The sequence below is a fragment of the Uloborus diversus genome, chromosome 3, assembly GCF_026930045.1.
Source record: "Uloborus diversus isolate 005 chromosome 3, Udiv.v.3.1, whole genome shotgun sequence".
NCBI lineage: Eukaryota > Metazoa > Arthropoda > Arachnida > Araneae > Uloboridae > Uloborus > Uloborus diversus.
The window spans coordinates 203,420,208-203,440,277 of record NC_072733.1 but is presented as its reverse complement, the minus strand read 5'-3'; the positions used below and the strand labels follow the sequence as shown (position 1 = coordinate 203,440,277).

General features: G+C 35.9%; 1 protein-coding gene across 1 annotated transcript in view; it reads left to right on the top strand.

Annotated features, from left to right (window-relative positions):
• LOC129219388 (protein TMEPAI-like) overlaps positions 1 to 20,070 on the top strand; it is a 158,313-nt gene that overhangs the window by 54,062 nt on the left and 84,181 nt on the right. The window lies entirely within an intron of this gene.

Here is a 20,070-nt window from a genome sequence, read left to right as displayed (position 1 = left end):
AAAAAAAAAATCTTTGCAATGCGTGCTTTAGACTTCGTAATTTTAATGACTGCTGTACAGTAGCAAAATCAGGACTCAATTTGCATGGTAGATCAGCTCTTGCGCTTCTTTTCAAATTTATGTGATTTTGCTTATTTTGGACATAATTTCAGATTGTTTACGCATAAAAATACGTTACACGGATCAGTGGCACAACAGGAGGGGGAATTATACTCCCCCCCCACACAGGCATGTATTGCTAATTCTAATACAGTAGTTTATACGCATTTAATGACTTTTAATCGAAAACAATTTTTTTTAACCATCCAGAAGGTAGTTCTCGTTGCTCCAGTACCAGGGACTTCAAAACTCTTATTTCATTAGAAATTAAGTCCTAAGTAAAATGAATGGATTTTTTTCATCCACTGAAGAGAATTTTTCACAGACTGGTTAAATGAAATAGTTATGAAACTTTTCTCTTTATTGGTTCTCGTCGAGCATATTTGCCCTTCCCGATCCCAAAACTGGTCGAGTGCATGGTTTTCTGTTTTTGAGCTGAAATGTTGATTCTGGTTGCGTCTATTTGCGCGAAGTCTCTCTGTTTATGTGTTGTTTCGAACGAGAAGGTGGGGGCTGCCGTCGGTTCGCCACAGGTCACGGTGTCTAGCCCGAAGTGGGTCGCCAGACAATTCCAATCATTTGTGGGAGCAGATGGTTTCTCTCGCGATCCCGATAACAAAAGACTCGTGTGTGTCTAGCCAAGGAAAATGTACGTCTGGAGCGACTTGCTAGGGCGTCCCAGACACTCGCTCTTTTCGTCTTTTCCGAACCATTTTTCTTCCTTCGATCGGCCAGCATTTCGGTCCCTTTCGAGCTAAATAAAACTTGTTCTAATGGATTCTTTTTCCTCACTACATTTGCTGCCCCGACCGGATCAATTTGCTTGCGCATGGTAAAAAAAAAATGCAAATTTGTTTTTGGTTTTTTTTTGACTTGAAATGGATGCAGCGAGGAATAATTCTCCGAGATTTTCTCGGAAGAGAAAAAAGAATCGACCCTTCCTCTAGTCACCTTTCGCCACCGGAGTGAGAACTAATCATCTTAGATGCCATTTAAAGAGAAATCCGGGCTTTAAGATCCGGGGAATTAAAAGAACGCGCCGATTTGAAGCGAAAGTTTGTGACTTTTGATTTCGATTTTTATGCGACAGACGTTTTCAAAGAAATCTCATCTGCAGAAAACTTTTCATCTTGTTAATTCGATCTCCCCTTCGCTCCGAGCCCGATCATTTGCACGTTTCATCATTAATCGTTAACAATCGTGATGATGCACTCCTCCCGAGCTTGATGAAATGAAGTGAAATTTTATTCAATTTGTCTCGCTGCCTCGTGTCAACTTTGCTTTCGACTAGAAAAATTCGACTCGCAAATGAGCCGAAAAAGTCTGCTGCACATTATTTGCCTTGCCATTATTTTTTCAAAGCATATTTTCTGAAAACATTCGAAATGCTTTTTCTTTTTGAATGTTTTGAACCGAAGTTCCCCTTTTCTTTGAAACTGAACTTTTAAAGATGGAATGAAAGCAAACTTTAAATGTTTGATGTCGGACCCTGAACTTCAGCATTATTTTAGCTTAAGGTATGCTGCTAATAAATACGGCCATATGAAGACAAGGAACATCAAATTTGCCCACAAACATAAAATTCTGCTTGCGTTATGTTAATGTTGGCTGTCGCCTATATGTTTTATATTTCTTATCTGAAGACATTTTTTCAAACTTAACTTTGATTTATTTTAATTTTGCGTTTGAAAATAAAATACTTTTTTCGCAGAATATATGTAAATGCATCTAAATAATTAGACGGGCATATCATTGCTTTTTTTATGTAGATGTGTAAATTAAGATAAATACTTAGTGAAACGAGCTGATGTGTGCATCACATGACTTCCTTTTACTCCAATTTAATGTCATTTTCTCATTATTGGCAGTTTTAATGTGATTCAATAGTTTACTCTCTATTAGTATAATATAGAATCTCTATATATCAACAACATATCTCTAAATATCAACAACATTGGCTAAATTGAAACCAGATTAAAAAAAAAAAATCGCCAAATTTGTCGCCAAGTTGGCAACAAAACTTGGGGACCATAAGACTGGCGATATATCGCCGTGTCCGCCAAATTATAACACCATTTGAGTTTACATTGAAATTAACAATGATTTCAACCCAAAAAGGGGCAAAAGACCCCCTTTGGAGCATCCGAATGCAACCAAAAAGGAAGGTGCACAACTAGACCCCACTAGGAGTCTACGTACCAAATTCCAACTTTCTAGGGCATTCCGTTCTTGAGTTATGCGACATACTTACATACGCACATACATACGTACATACAGACGTCACGCGAAAACTCGTTGTAATTAACTCGGGGATCGTCAAAATGGATATCTCGGGTGTACGTGTGGTCGGGTTGAAAAAAAAACTCATCATTCATTCTGGGGTACGTTAAATGGAAATTAAGGCCGATTTGGGAGTGAAATTTTTTTCGCGAATACAATACTTCCTTTTTTGTAAAAGGAAGTAAAAAATGATGCGGCATGAAACAGGCAAGGAGAAGCGTTGAGGAAGTCAACCCCTACACTCTTTGGTCTTGAACTATATAGTCAACCTTTGTGATATACAGTCGTACTCGCTTATAACGAACTCGAAATTTTCTCGTTATAACAGAGTGCTCCTAAAAAGCGAGTTCGTGAAACAATCCTAAAAACTCATTTTACTTGCCAGTTTTTTCTTCGTCTTTTTAATCACTGAACAGTAACCTCTAAGTTGGTTACTTTGCTTTGAACTGTCTGAATGTCTCTTTTTATGTCATTGTTTTTGAGGAATACACATGTACACATAAAATTTTTAAATGTTTCTTTACACCACAAATTGAAAAAAGTTCTATCATCGCTTGTTCTCGGGATTTATGATTTATCCCTAACTTTGGTTGACTTTGTAATGTTAAACAACATTTACCTAAAAAGGATAAGCTGAGCTGGAAATCAATAAAAGTTTTATGAATCACAAAAATATTGCTCGCTTTAAGCGGGGTTTACTCGTTAAAAGCGAGTTGTGCTCCAATAGACTTAACATTGTACCAACCAAGTATTTCTGATTTCCTCGCTTAATCCGGGTTCTCGTTAAATCAGGGCTTGTTATAAGAGAATTCGACTGTGTTGCTTTAATATGATGACTGTGTTGACTTTTCTCCTTCCAGAAGGTAAGTTCTGGCTCCGCTAATGGTGTGAAGTATATCATTAGAATAAATTTAAAGAATCTCAAAAATAATGTGAACACACTAATGTACTGAGCCAACTAAAAAGCATGGCACATGGGCGACTGAAAGGCATACCGCGACTAGTTTTTTGCAGAACAAGAATCTTTCAGAAGCCATGTTGTACAGTATTAGCCAATAAACTGAAAATTAACTTGTCTCGCGACTACAAATAGTTCCTGGCTCCTAAGAATTTCCATATTTTGTCACTTTCTGCCAATATATAATAACGCAGAGGTGGGAATGTTTTTGCGCTGAAATGTCACAAATTTTACAGTAGACAGGGGTGATTGTGTTCCGGTATTTTACCGAATTTCCGGTATTTTTGGACGTATTTCCGGTATTTTGATTTCCGGAAATACCGGAATTATGTTTTTTTTTTTTTTTGTTATGCTTTTATTTCCCTACCTCCGCAACTTTTTAAAAATTATATAATACTCATCAAATATACCTGCAAGAGCCTTAAGATGGACACCTATCCCTTAAGAGGGACAAATGTCAAGATAATTTTGTATAACACCAGCTCAAAAGTAACTTTGTAACCCATTAAAATTTGAATCAAATGTACACACACTATTTTGACTCTGACTATTGAACTATTTAATGCTATGACATAGGTGCACTTAAGTAATAGGGGCCAAAGATTACCCCCCCCCCCCGTTCTCGCTTTGAAACTTTTAGGTATTTTTTGATGAACTCACAATCACCCCTGAGTAGAGCGAAGGGCAGTATCAGCTGAAAGTAATTCGTGAGATTAAGCTGTATCAGCTTAATCTCACGAATTAATTGGTTGTTCGGTCTGTATTATACCGTTTTAAATTAGACTTTCCGCGAAACTATCAACTTGATTTTATGTCATACAAGTCTGGTAATAACACTAACGCTCCATAACCACAATTATAATAATTGAACACAATTATGTATCCCGACATCATGGTCGACAAACAACCGCGAACACAGGGGAAGTTCTGCTGGAGGTTTGCCAAAAAGTCAGTCGAATATAGTAGCGGAATTGCGAAAACAGTACAAAAGGAAGGAAAAAAACCCTAATTGTCATATAAATGAAACGAAGCAGAAAATATAAATAAATTAAAAACACAAGAAATATGTGTAGGATAAATATTGCAAGATTTTCAGACAGTGACGGAAGCGTCAAGATTTTTTCGATGAAAACTTTGAACGATTTGTAAGGTTGTGTATGAAGCTCGGCTGCAGGTTCGCTAGCTATCTTACTATATACGAAGTTTCATTAAAAAAAAAGTTATCACTCTCTCTCTCTTTTTCTTTTCAGTTAACCAAATAGCTACGTGCTCAAGTTAGCTTGAAATATCAAATTTGATTACATTGAAATGGTATATTCCATTAATGTATGAATCATTCACAAAATCTGTTATGTAGCACTAATGCAGCTATAATTGTTTTCGGAGGCGGGGGATTCATAAATTAAATCCGACAAATGCCAGGTAACTAAGCAAATTTTCGAAGTGAATAAGTTTTTTCAGAACGAGTAAAAAACTAAATCGAAAGATGAGCATAATTTTTGAACGATCAAATTTTCTCTCTTTCTATTTATTGTCTTCAAAATTCTAAGTAGCGTTATTTTACAAGCAAATATATTTTTTTCTCATACAGTGAAACCTGTGCAAGTTGACCACCTGCGGTGCACTACTTTAGTGGTCAAATTAAACAGGTGGTCAACTTACAAAGGTTGATTTATATGATAAGGGCTAATTCCGTGCCTCAAAAAAGCGGTCAACTTAGACAGGTGGTCAACTTACAAGGGTGGTCAACTTCACAGGTTTTACACTCTTCTACTGCATTTCTACCATTAGTTGACGAGCAGCCCAGTAAGAAGTTGAAGAAGCATAAAAGAGGGGGTAAAACTCAGTGTTCGTAGATTTGTCATTCAAAAATTTAAAAATAACAGGGTAGGTCTTGAGGTGGTCACCATCCATAACACTCTGACACAAAGGGCAACAAGCTAAATCCCTCAATCCAGTTCGGTGTATAGTCAACCCTCGTTTATCGCGGTTAATTCGTTCCAGGCTTTACCGCGATAACTGAATTTCCGCGAAGTAGGATAAACCGAATATTTTCCTAACTAGAGCGCATAAACTTACTTAGGACAATTTAAATAGGTTTTTAACATAGCTAGAGCCCTCTAAACATGAAACAGCACCCTTAGCCACCATTACATTTGCATTACTTAATATATTACACAAAATATGAGAAAATGAGATATATTAAACATAATTTAACAGGGGTGATTGTGGTCCGGTATTTTACCGAATTTCCGGTATTTTCGGACGTATTTCCGGTATTTTCATGTCTGAAAATACCGGAATTATGTTCTTTTTTCGTTATGCTTTTATCTCCCTACCTCCGCAATTTATTTTAAATTATATAATACTCATCAAATATACCTGCAAGAGCCTTAAGATGGACAACTATCCCTTAAGATGGACAAATGTCAAGATAATTTGTATAACACCAGCTCAAAAGTAACTTTGTAATCCATTAAAAATTTAATTAAATGTGCACGCAATATTTTGACTCAGAACTATTTAAAACTATGGCAAAGGTGCACTTAAGTAATAGGGGCCAAAGATTACCCCCCCCCCGTTCTCGTTTTGAAACTTTCAGGTATTTTTTGATGAACTCACAATCACCCCTGCATAATTCATATCACACACTTATATTATTGGGAAATAAAACTACACACATACACATGCATTTCTTACACACTACTATTAATCTATGAAAATAGTTTAACTTGTTCGATGAAGAATTAATTGCCAGTTGTGACCGTATGTGCCCCCGTTCTTCTATATTTATCTTCATTAAAGGTATTGCGCATACAACTTAAAAAAACTAGTACACTGTTGAACACAATTTACAGATTTATTTATCCTCAAGTGATTTATACTTTCCAGTAATAGTGTTTAACGGTTAAAATGAAATAGTGATTCGCTACACTTTCTTCGGCGATTTTATATCTCCACTCCCTCAACTAGTACAACTACAGCCCCTCAGAAGAGCTTACCTTACTTGAAAGACATACTTTGTTATTCTTTTGTAGGAAAAATTTTATACGAGTGCATAAAAGAGGCTATTTACTATATTTGAAAAAAAAAAAAAAAAAAAAAATTAATTTGAATTTCGACATCTTGAATTCAAATTATGTTTTTTCGCAATCACAAGTGTGTGTATGTAGGCGTGTGAGTTTGTGTGTGGGGGTATGTGTGTTTGTGTGTAGGGGTATGTGTATGTGTGTGTAGGCATGTGTGTTTGTCTGTGTGCTGGCATAAGTGTGTGGGTAGTTGTGTATGTGAATGTGTGTGTGGGGGGGGGGTATGTGTATGTGTGTGTAGGCATATGTGTTTGTGTCAGTGTGCAGGCATGAATGTGTGGGTAGTTGTGTGTATGTGTGTGTGTGTGTGTGTGCGTGTGTGTAGCTGCGTATGTATGCGCGTGTGTGTAGGATATGGATGCAACCTGGAGACGTCTTTCGCTATAGGAGCAGCATCGTGAGGAGCCGGTCGACGGTGACAGGGTGCGGAGGGTGGCGGTGGGAAAATAAAAAGATAGGACATCAAAACAGTCAAATGAGAACAATAAGCAATCATGATTGCTCAAAAAAAAAAACGAAAAAACCGCGATGTAGTGAAGTCGCGAAGTAGCGAGGGATGACTGTACATGCTTTTGTAGGTAGTCGTGCCCTGTGAGTAAACGAGAGGAAGCCACTCCAACAGACCGAGGCAGGGATTTTATAATTTATAGTGAAGAGGATATTTCATATTTTTATTTATGGCAGCATCAGTCTGTAAAGACGTTCTGTTGATTTTTAATTTATTATAAAGAATTCTTTTAATATTTCGCAGGGGCAGATGAGAATCGGGTTGTGCCATAAACGATCCAGACCTGGCAAGTTTGTCTGCCTGCTCCTTCAAAAATAAAATGTAGCAAAGTAATGTATACGCTTGTAAAAATTCAGATTTTTCAGTCAACATTTCCTGATTTTTTTTATCTAACATTCGACACAGTGCTTAATTTGAGTGATAGCTCACTGGAGCTCAGCTCCTGCACTTTTTGTTTGCAACGAACTTCTTCAAATTAAGTGGTAACCTGCCGAACTCATCAATATTATGCTCCGGAGCTCACAGTACACCCATTCCGAATTCCAAAACTGTTGAATAGCCATTATCTTCCAGCGTAATACTTCCAGTTCTTTCCTTACAAAAGTGTAACCACACATCACGTGCATTGAAAAGCATAGGGATGCAAGTGGACATTTTCAAGTTTTGAGTCAAATGCGTTTAAAGATAACATCCTAGGTAGGCTTTCATTGATTTATTTTTTCTAAATCATGTTGTACACCAGCACCTACTCACCAGGGCTACTACTACTATCTCTTGCCCTAAGACAGAGGAGACGTTCCCTTACTATTTTTAGTGATTATCGCCAAATATTTAATTTTGCCACTTACATCCCTTTGCTTCTCACTGCCTCATATGTGACATAACTTGGCACACAAGTGACAGATTCTTTCTATCACCGGAAATTATACTGTTAATAAATTTTCTTTCAATTTAAACACAACGAACCAAACGACATACCGAAGTTGAAAAGTAGAACAGGAACGGCGTTCCGGCACTGCTTTTCTTCAAAAATATGTTATCACGCTTGTTTTATGTTAATTTGTAAACCATATTTTATTTCAATAACCAACTTTAATTTTTGTTTAATTCCTTTATATACATACCACTTGTCCAGCAAATACTATTAGTTTAATGATATTTTTTACTATATCGACACTCTCTCTCTAAATTTCAGCAACTGGAAAGTTTTAATACACCCCAGTATGCGTAGTTTAATTTATATGCGAGTTCAGTTCCGTTATACTTTGTTATTTTATTTATTTATTAATTTTTTTTTGTTAAATTTCAGATTATTTGTATATTAATAGTTGAAACATTCTGTAATATATCTGGCTCCCTCACTTTTTTGTCAGAAATTAAGCCCTGGTTCGAGGCATGTGAAAGTTAATACAAAAAGATTACGTAAGTTAGTATTTTAAAATTTTATTTGTAATTGAAGAACTTTTTCGTCATTTAATCGCCTATTAAATTCTAAAAGTGGTTGATTTACAAGAGAGCAAAATAGTGCTTATATGTATACAACTGGAAAATATCTAATATTTTTCAAAGCATTCTAAGCTGCGAGAAAACGGGGGGGGGGGGGGATAAAAAGAAACCTATCTTGTTTACGTTGGTCAGTGAGCCGCCAGATGGTAGAAGGTAGATCGAACAGTCAAGGGAGGACATTGGCTAGCAAGCAACAGAACGAATTTCTATCATATTCAGAGAAAATAATTTTTCATATTTTTTTTTTATCATTTAAGATTTCAGGTAAAATGTTTCGAACGCCATATCTGGTGCCTGCAATTTTTTCTCTAGCGCCTAAGATTCTGCAACTTTTATCCGACTCGGGTCATAGCAGCCCTGAAATGTGTTAATAGATCTATACTAGGATTGTTAACACGACCTAAAACATGAGGACCAAACTCCCACTTGTTGTGCCCCTGGTAAGCATCGGTTTATATTTATGACCTGTGGGCAAGGCAAGAGAATGTTTTCTTGGGCAAGGCGAGAGAACGTTTTCTACTAAACAGAATATGAATTAGAAATGTTTGAAGATTTTGGTTGCGTTTGTGATCTCTTACCAGTTTTAGAGCTTACGTGAAAGAAATGAAGGAAACGGTTGGCAACAACTTTGGTACAGTTTTTTCTCACACGCAATGTTTGTCACTTGATTTAAGAATGTTTACACTTTCATTGCTTTAGAAATTATTGTATTTTCTTAACTTAGTGCTATCCAACGTATTTCTGTATTCTTATTTTTTAATTGCTGATTAACTTGTTTGATATTTTTTTTTTCAATTTTAAACGTACTGCAATGCGAATGAATTCTACGTTCATAAAAAATGAGGTCATTTCCTAACTTGATCAAGTATAGTGAGTATAGTACATTAAAATATTTGTGCATTCGCCTATTTCTGAATAATAGGTAATCATCAGGGTTTAAGTTTAACGGGAGCGCACCTCCCAAACTTCTTTTTATTTTTGAATAAATTATACACATTGGACGAAATTGTTACTGATTTGATACAGTTTACGTATAAAAATAAGTTCTGAAGAATGTAGCGCTTCTTGGCATTTTTTTGTTTGAAATAAAACCATCACCATTATACTGCCGAAAAATTACCTTTCAAGATAATGAATAATAAGTAAAAAGCAGGGCTTAATTTCTATTTAAAAAAAGTTCAAGAGCCCTATAGTCCACAGAACTTATTTTTACTCGTAAATGGCCTGGACTTCGCCTTTAATGTTAAAAATTTGCCTAAAATTGAAAAGAAGTGCAGGACTCAGCTCATGTGAGCTCCTATACAAATTAAACCCTGATAAAAAAAATATCTAATGAAACTATAATTACCGTTTGTTTCTTTCATTCCACTTTGGAATTTTAAAGTAAATATTTTTTCTGCACTTAAGTGAGCAAAACCAAATTCTTCACTTTTATAACAAGACTTTCAAATATTTACACAAAACATAAAATGTTATCCACCAACAACTGACTAAAAAACATTCAGTCATCAAAACATTTCAACTGTTCGATCTTATTTTTCTTTTCGTTGCCATTACAAGAAATGAATAGCGCAGACGATAATTAAATAATGCATTGAAATGTAAAACATTGCAGACGATAGTAAATTGTTAATTATTAAAGGAAAAGCACAGCAGACGATACATTTAAATAGAAGTAACACCTTTTCATGACAATTATTCAATACGATGATTAATAGACAAGTATTTTTGTTGCTCAGTATAGTTTGTGTTTCCCTGAAATTGGTTTTACGCTCTTCGCAAATGACAAAATCGTGAGTTAATTTAAATTCAGAATGAAAATCTAATAAATATTTTTCTCGTTTTTTAAGGGTTTATATAGTTGAATGAAATAATCCTTTCTGAAAATGCATACTGACTTAGATTAGTTTATTTCCAATTGTTTATTTCCAATTTCGCTCGCGACTCCTGCAAGGCATTTTTCTACTGGTTTAAGAAAATGTATGAACTACTTGCTGTTTTTGTAGTAAAATTTATAATTTATTGATACAAAGAAACTAATTGCAAATTTTTCAGCAATAAACAACTTGGGTAAAAAAAAAAAATCAGTAATAGGGTGGGGGATTTATTGTTAGTTTTTTCTTTAAAAAGGTGTAGGAACATTGCACACTGCAACCGCAGGATCCACTTTTTACTTCCTTTTACAAAAAAGGAAGTATTGTATTCGCGAAAAAATTTTCACTCAAAAATCGGCCTTAATTTCCATTTTTCTCACCCCGAATGAATGTAATTTTTTTTTTCGACCCGACCGCACGTGGATATATGCCTAGGAACCTACAGACACCCGAAATATCCATTTTGACGACCCCCAAGTTTATTACAACGAATTTTCTCGTGACGTCCGTATGTATGTGTGTATGTATCTCGCATAACTCAAAAGCGGTATGTCCTACAAAGTTGAAATTTGGTACGTAAACTTCTAGTGAGGCCTAGTTGTGTACCTTCCTTTTGGGTTGCATTCGGATGTTCCTAACGGGGTCTTTTGCCCCTTTTTTTGGGGGGAAATCATTGTTAATTTCGGTGTAAACTCAAGTGGTGTTATAATTTGTCGGCCACTTGGCGATATATCGCCAGCCTTCTGGTCGCCAAATTTTGTCGCCAACATAACGACAAATTTGGCGATTTTTTTTTTAAATTTTAAATCTGGTTTCAATTTGGTTACTGTGACATATTTAGAGAGTAAACTATTGAATCATATTAAAATTGCCAATAATGGGGAAATGACATTAAATTGGAGTAAAAGGAAATCATGTGATGCACATATCAGCTCGTTTTGTCCTGGTTTATGAAAATTAGAGAACTTCTGATTGATTTTGTAGTAAAATGACTAATATAATTTTTAACGAAAACTAACTGTAGCTCCTGCAAGGCTTTTTTAGTCGGAACTTGCAGAACTCCTGCAGGGCTTGTGTCCTGGTTCAAAAATAGTTAACTCCTGGCTGATTTTTTAGTAAAATTTTTCATTCATTATTTAATGATAATCAGTTTTGAATTGGTCAGCAGTAAGAGACTTGGGTTCCAAAAAAAAAAAAAAAAAAACTGCACTACAGTGGGATTTTTGTTAGGTTTCTTCTTTAAAAACGCATATGAGCATTACTAACCACTACCGCCAGATCCACTTTAATAAACGGGTACAATTGTTTGGGAGGAATATAATAATGCAAAAGTACAAATGTGTAAGGAAAATGAAAAAAAAAACGAGAACCTCACGGTGTTGCAAACCAAATGTGTTGCAATGAAAGTTGCCACCATCAGATCTTAGATTAGTATACATTTTTATTACAATCTAGCTGAATTTTGTGGAGGAGGTTAACTGTTATGCGAAGAAAAACAGGAGTGACATTGGTATCTTAGCTGATTCTAAATTTATTTTTTATATATAATGTGTAATGTATTTCTTTGTTTGGAGGTTTTCTTTCATGAAAGAAAATTTTTATGGAGTCGATACTGGATATTAGTTGAATACAAAAACTATATTGATTTTCATAGTCCCCGCGATAAATCGCCAAATGATATATAAGACGAACCAAATGATCTTCCCATCGGCAAAAAATACCCCTGTATACCATACTTCATTTCTCTAGGCCAAACCGTCTTTTCGAGAAGCGCACCACAAACACACGCACAAACGTACAAATATCTTATTTTATTAAAATTATAATATTAGCCACGAGCGGCTACATGAGCAATTCGCTTTTTCTGCCATTCACCTTTTACGTCAGGAATGCTACAACGGCGATTGCTTAAATAAATTTGGCGACGGTATAAAAACTATTTTAATAAATATATATACATCTGAAACTTAATCTTTTAAAGTACATTTATCTCATTATATTATCTATTATATGTATAGATATCTCTATCGCTATCAGTAGCATAACCAGGGATTGACAGGAGTGGCTCTCGCCAGGGGCGCAGCAGCCACGGGAGGAGGTATTTCAACTGATTTAAAAAAATGAGTTTTTTTTTTAATAGGGAAGTTGCAACCTATTAAATGTTCATATTTTGGCTATTGGATATTGTTAATTGACCCTCAAAACTAAAAAATTCACCATCGCCGAATTTTAAAACACCGTGGTTGATTTTTAATGAATTTTTAAAAATCCACGCGCAAAAGTGCGCGCTTCTGAAACGTCACGAGCCTACGTCACAGGGCGCGAATGGGCAGCCTTCCGCCGAAGATCCCTTGTTTTCGCTAGGGACATTTTGAGCGCGCTGATATTTATATTTTTTAGAAATTCAATAATCCTTTTGAACACACTATGGAGGCCGGATTCGTTAAAGCACAATCTAAATAATCTTCCTCAAGTAACACCAATGAGATATTCGAATATTTTCGAGAGGATGAGAGGTTTAATGTTCCAGAAACGCGAGGAGTTAAATGCGAGGAGAAAGCCTTTTACGTTTCGCCTTCGAAGTCGAATGCGTGACCTTCGCTTCTCCCCTATCAGAAGAGGGGATGACGTCACTTCCTATGCCATTTGACGTCACAAGAGCTTGAACTTTAAAAATTAATTTAAAAAAAACTACTTATCGTATCGCAAAAATTTTTTCACCTATGATGTTCATACATGTTACTCTATCATATAAAAATAAAATTGAAAAATCGAAAACTTCCCTATTATAGAATTTGAAAAATGCTTAAAAAAACTCGCAAGAAAAAGAGCTAGAGACACATACATAACATCTACTGAGAAGGATCATTGGGCATCACTAAAAACAATTCTAAAAAAGAAAAGAAAAAAAAATTACAATGCTGCCTCATATTTGTCGAATCAACTAATCAAAATGTTCTAAAATATTTTTTTCTTTTTTGATGTCACAATGACCTCCGGTGATTTCCCATGTGGACGACCCTGTGGGGGGGGGGGATGCGCAGTTTCTTTAGTTAACCAGGGGCTCTAGACCCCATAGTTACGCTACTGATCGCTGTGCCTATATCCATCCTTCTATATATATATATATATATATATATATATATATATATATATACTAGCTGTACCCGACGCGCTTTGCTACGCCAACAAAAAAAATGCATCATTATACTGATTTTCATGACAATCGGTTGAACGGGGCAGAAGTTGCTACTCTGCAGTGCCACCTGGTGGCGAGTGGCTTCAATGAGCATATTATGCACCTTCTCCGTGGAAAAATACATATATATAGCAATTTTCATAATAATCGGTCCAGGTATCAAGTGAAGCCGTGACTATACTCAAATTTTGTACTCACGCAGTTTGCAAGATCAATCAATCGCTAAAAATATCAAATAGAAAAAGTTTTAAATCCCCCCGTTGCATGAAAAGCCATAAAACAATAAAGAAAGAATTTATTTGTTCAAACTCAAGAAAAATGGCAACAGCTAACTTCTTATCAATGAGATCTTTCACGCGAATTAATTTCTGCAGCCGATAATTTTATTCGTATTTATCCAATGGATTGTGACTTAAATTGGAATAAAAAAGGAACTATCGATCGGATTTTTTTCGAACTGGTCTATAAACATTCCCAGTACCAAAAATAACAAACTGTGAAAGTTTCAGCCAAATCTGCCGGGTAGTTTTTGAGTTCATGGATGACATACAGACAGACATTCATTTTCATATATATATAGATAGATAGATAGATAGTGTGTGTGGTTCATTTTCAAGAAAATGTTTTAATTATAATTTTCCCTCATCGTGTTCAGTAATAATACCGTTCTATATATTAGTAACGCAAAAATAACTTTCAAAACATTTCTCCGATTTCATAGCGAATAACTGCAAGTCACGTCTACTGGCTACCAGAAATCAGAAACTAATGTTTCTCTGGGCTGGGGATGACGTCATACCCCCCCCCCCCCCGTTTATGCGGGATATTTTTTGAATGTGAAGTTATGTCTAAAATCAATTCCTTTGAGCAGAGTATTAAGAGGAAAATATATTCTATAAAAGAAACGCATGAAAACTAACGGGTTAGAACTAAAACAATGAACATATTTCGATAAAGGAGGATTAATAAATACATTTCAAAAACCAGATTTCCGCACGTAACAAATTTCTGTAATTATGCAGAGAAAATTAAAAATGTATAAAATTTTTAAATCTGTATGTTTAATAATTCAACGTATTATGTATGCTTGGGTGCTTAGGTTTAGGAAAAGAATCGTTTGTCACTCCTTCAAATTCTTTTAATTATAAAAGCGATCATAGTGTAAATCAAATACTAAATGGATATACATCCTGGAAAAATAATTTACATTCAAGTTCAGTATTTTTCCAAAGCTTTTTCAGGAAAGAGTTGTCAAAAACCAAACTGTCCTATATTATTAAATTCAGATGAGAGAAATATTGATTCCATTACAACAAAATATGGTTGAAATCGATAATAAAATTCGGGGGGAAGGCCAGAAATAATCATAAAGGATCCAGAAACGCGTTTTTAGTAAATTATTTGTCTGTTTTCTTTTGCTGGAAAATTGAGGGGGGTGGGGGTGCTGCACCGTGGCACCTGCCAGTCGGTTTTACTCTTTGTTTTGCAAAATTGTATGAATCCCAACATTTTGAAAAAAAATATTTTTTATCCCGCGAGCTTAATCCAGATTCCCTAGAAACGGTTTCCCGTATTAAAATAAACCAACAAGCTAAAGCACAATAAATACCGCGTAAAAAACGCGGAAGTTGACCCGCTCGACGTGACTCCTTGTATTGCAGATCGCGTAATAGGAGGGGGGGAGGCATTAGGAAGTCACGTGATGACCACTCTAATACTCTAAGTCAGATCTCTATGGATTAAAAACACAATAAGGCTTCCAACAATCAAAGCCTCTTTGGTGACAGCTGGAAACTCGGCACTTTGAAAAAGGGTAACCCCGAAACTGTGCTGTGCAATACTGATGCAATTGTGTGCGCCGTCATAACCATTGATTTCATCTTTTTTTTTCTTTTCTCCACAGAGGTTAATTTTTTGAACAGCCTGATTGAGTCGATGAGGGAAATAGTCGGAGGCCACGGAAAATACGGGAAGGTGAATGGGAAGACAATTGGGAGTAGATGAGAGGGAATCGTGGTGATTTGGGAGAGCTCTCTTCCTGTTTTGATGCGAGAGACATCGATCGCAAGGGGGGGAGTGGGGGCTGTGTCGCGTCTAGACGGCAGTCGATCGATGCCTGTCTCGAGTGCAAAACCCGGCCAAGGTCGAGAAAACGTTCACTCAACAGGTAAGCGCCCGCCCCATGTCCAAACTGTAGGGATTTCTCTCCCCCCCCGAAGGCAACCCCTCATTAAATCCTAAGAAAATGCTAATTGATTATTGCAGTTAATGGATAAAAGTTTTAACATTCTTTCAATTAGTTTATTTTTTTTCGAGGTAAACTTTTCGAAAGAAATCTTTCAACTTATGGAGAGCGAGTGCTACGTGTATCCACTGCAAATTCTGAAAATTCACATCTAGCAATTGAAAAGTTTTCCTGAAAACAGCAGAGCTCTAAAATTTCGAAAGATCATTTTTAATATCATATTCAAATTTTTCGATAAGAAAAAGATAAGAAACATATCTGTTCCTCAGTGCCAGACTGACGCAAGTCCAAAAATTGCGATTTTCCGTTTGATTAGTGCATTGTATGTAAAAGCTTATTCCGCATCGAGTCACGTGAACGTCATTCTTAAAAAATATACACTTTTCAGTTTTTTTACCAGAGTTAAAAGAGCGCACGTTCCATCCTTTGCATGGGCCAGAAAAAAAGTTTTCCTCTCTACTGTAAACTCTGTACTGTACTCTGAGGTACAGATATTACGATATAGATTTTTTTTTTCTTTTTGTAAAAGCGTTATAACAACTACTGAAATTTATTCTGATGATGTAAACATAGTCCTCAAATTTGGTGTTTGACTGGTTTCTGAAATAGAGGATTCAGTTAGGTATGTGTCGGTGATTTCTTCGCTGAAGCCCGTTATACCGTGGGTGTTAGGGGTACTCGCTTTATAACTCAACTTCTGTGTAGTGAAATCAAATGTGTCGAACATTAGTGAAGGAGATTAATACGATACAGCAGGACCTAATTTCTGCCAAAAGAAGTGAAGCTATAGCCCCCACAACTTACTTTTATGCGTAAATTTCGCCTAAAATGCTAAAATTTGAAGGCAGTTAATAAGAAGTACAGGAGCTCAACTCCCGTGCGCTCCTATACAAAATTAAGCCCTGCGATACAGTTACAGATAAATGCAATTGTGCTGCCTGAAAATTAAAAATGATAAACGACTTGGTGAAAAAGCGCAATATTTGCAAAAAAAAAAAAAAAAACCATACACAACTGGTTTTGCGGTTGCAAGGAGCCTGTTTTTCAATGCTAAAAGACATGAGCTTACTTATGTAAAGCAGAGTTTAATTTGCACAGAAGCTCAATGGGAGCTGAGATCCCATTTTTCTATTCACTTTTTATACACATTTTAACATTTTAGGCCTGCCGTGAGATGGTAAACGGCAGTATCCGTAGAAATGATTTTGCGAGTATTTGAAGAAACGCGTTTTGTATTCTATACTAACAATAGGAGAAATGCTGGAACTTGAACTAGACTGTTTTTTTTTGCCATTTTTTGCAGCGGAAACCAAATAAACAAGCTTGTACAGTAAAGGTAACGTACAATCGATGACAAAAATGCAAAAAAAAAAAAGCAGTTACTGGCAGTATAGGGCTCCTGCACTTCTTTAGTAGAAATTAAGCCCTAATATAATGTTATAAATTATATAATGGGGAAAATTGGAAGCGCAAAACTCGAGTCACAAATTAAAGTTTTTTTTTTTTTTTTTTTTTTAATAGCTTCTTAAAATAATTCGCGTATGAGGAAATACTCAAGATAGCTGGTAATATTTATGTTAGTGCGAAAAGGTAAAACTATCGCAACAGCGTTCAACATTCAGAAATAGCCATAGAGATGACAGACACGTGTTTTGGGGTTTCAGGAAACCTCTTTATTTAGTTTCCAGAAATGAACATAAGCCTGCAAATGAACCATTGCCTCGAGAGGCTGGTATTCTTCATTAACATATAATATAACACAAGAAAGATTCACAGCACGAAGAGAGGAAATAACACCCAGGGCTACGGTGGGAAACGTACCCAATACCTCCGGCATTCGAATCGAAGCTTTAACTAAAAGCTCCTGTTAAGATGTTTTTAAATTAAGATAGTCGATGCTGACTAACCGGACTGATCCCTTCATTAGATAGGTTTTTATATTTTTTCTTAATGTTTTAGTTTGTTTTTAAAACTGTTTTATTAAGATTACAATTTTAAAATTTATGGTAAAACTTCGTTATGGCACTTTGATCAGACTATTTTTTTCCGGATTGGTAAATACCTCAAAGAAAAAGAAAAAACTGTTGGAGAAAATCAAGATTTTATAATTATACTGATTTTATTTATTTAAACCGGGTTTTAATTTCTACCAAAAAAAGTGCGGGATCTCTATAGTCCCCACAGCTTAGGGCATAACGAACTTCGATCGAATCGAATACGATAAATTGCATCTCCGATTCAAAATTTTCTTTGCCCCACCCAGAATAAAAATTCTCGTACGGGGCTCTAGTATATAGAATTCGATCGAACGAAATCAAATTTAATGTGTCCCTTACTTGATGCGTAAATAGCCTGAATTTCACCTAAAATTAAAATTTGCATCAAATTGAAAATAATTGTAGGGGACCAGCTCCTTTGAGCTCCAGTACAAATCAAGCCCTACTTCAAACTCGAATAATAAGATTCACAACAATTGATTTGTTAAGCTTACTTGGTTAGATATCGTAGTCTAAATTTATAATGCATTCATAAAATTTGCAAATGTTTCTTCTCAATTTAAAAATTATACCACTATTACTTATAAACCATCACGTATATACCATAATACCGTATATAACCACCATATTGTAGGGGCTAGGGCCCAATGAAGCCAAAGTGGTGCTTAGATCCTTGTGAAATTAGTACCCCTTTCACAACAAAATGTGCTTATTTTCAAAGTAGTAGTTCTAAAAAAGGACAGAAAGAAAGAAATTTATCCTATTTTGGTACACCTAAAAAATTGTGCCCAGCTCTACGGACCCGCATGACCATGCACTACAAAGGCCCTGGTGATGGCAAGAAAGAGCGTTCAGTACAGAATTGAAATCAATAATTATCAAGTTTAAAATTTTTTGAGATGTGCTCCTATCGTTGCCGGTAGAGCGATATGCCTCTCAAAAATCTTTTTGTTGCGCTTTTGCACGAAGCAATTTCAGCTGGTAAATGAAAATTTGATATTTTCGGTAAAGTAATGCCGTTACAAAATGATTGACGGAGATAGCGATGGTTAGTTTAAAAGGGAAGAAAGATTATTCCTATTCGATAGGCAGTATGTCGAAAGAGAGAATGGTTAAGCATTCAAAATTGTTTGGATGAACAGACATCGAACTGGCTCGTTTCGAAATTTTCTCTTGGGCAATTCGATGAATGAAGAGTTACGACAGAGATGTCTCTGCTCTTCTTTGTGCCATAGAAATTTCGCGACATCACTGAGTGCCTATTCATTTTGTTCCTCTCCCCCCCTATCGCTTTATTATTTTTCTCTCTTTTCTTTTCTTTCTTTTAGTTTCGTCATGGCTTCAGTTTTTTTACTTCCTTTTATAGAAAAAGGAAGTGTTGTATTGGAAAAATTTTTACTCAATTATCGACCTTAATTTCCATTTTGCTCACCCCCGAATGACTGCAGAGTTTTTTTCGACCCGACCACACGTGCATATATACCTAAGAACGCATAGACGCCCGAAATGTCCATTTAGACGATTCCCGAGTTAATTACAACGAGTTTTCTCGTGACGTCTGTATGTACGTATGTATGTACGTCGCATAACTCAAGAACGGTATGTCCTAGAAAGTTGAAGTTTGGTACGTAGACTCATAGTGGGGTCTAGTTGGGCACCTACCCCTTTGGTTGCATTCGGGTGTTTCTAAAGGGGCCTTTTGCCCCTTTCGGATGTTTCTAAAGGGGCCATTGTTAATTTCGATGCAAACTCAAGTGGTGTTATAATTTGGCGGACACTTGGCGATATATCGCCAGTCTTTTGGTCGCCAAGTTGTCGCCAGCGGGGCGACTAATTTGGTGATTTTTTTTTTTAATCTGGTTTTAATTTGGCCATTGTTGGTGATATTTAGAGAGTTAACTATTGAATCACATTAAATTGCAATAATGGAGAAATAACATTAAATTGGTGTAAAAGGAAGTCATGTGATGCACACATCAGCTCGTTTTTTAAAATAATTTGTTGAATCTCGCTCGAAGTATAGCAAAATGGAAGCATAATTTCTGAACTCTTTTTCCAGCTTTTAAGTTCTGCACTTGAGTTACAGTGAAGTAATTCGCTATTCGCTTCTTTATGTGGCGTGAAATTCGGGATCCCAGCCAGGGGCGGTTACTGACTAGCATTATAGGGAGGAAGTGGGTCGTCACAATGAAAAATAGAGTTTTAGGAACGAACACTTTTTGAAACTGTTTCGGTGTCAATAAAATGCGCCAAATCGATCAAGAATAATGCGCCTAGTAAAGGCATTTATTAATTTCAGAAGCAATGAAACGAAG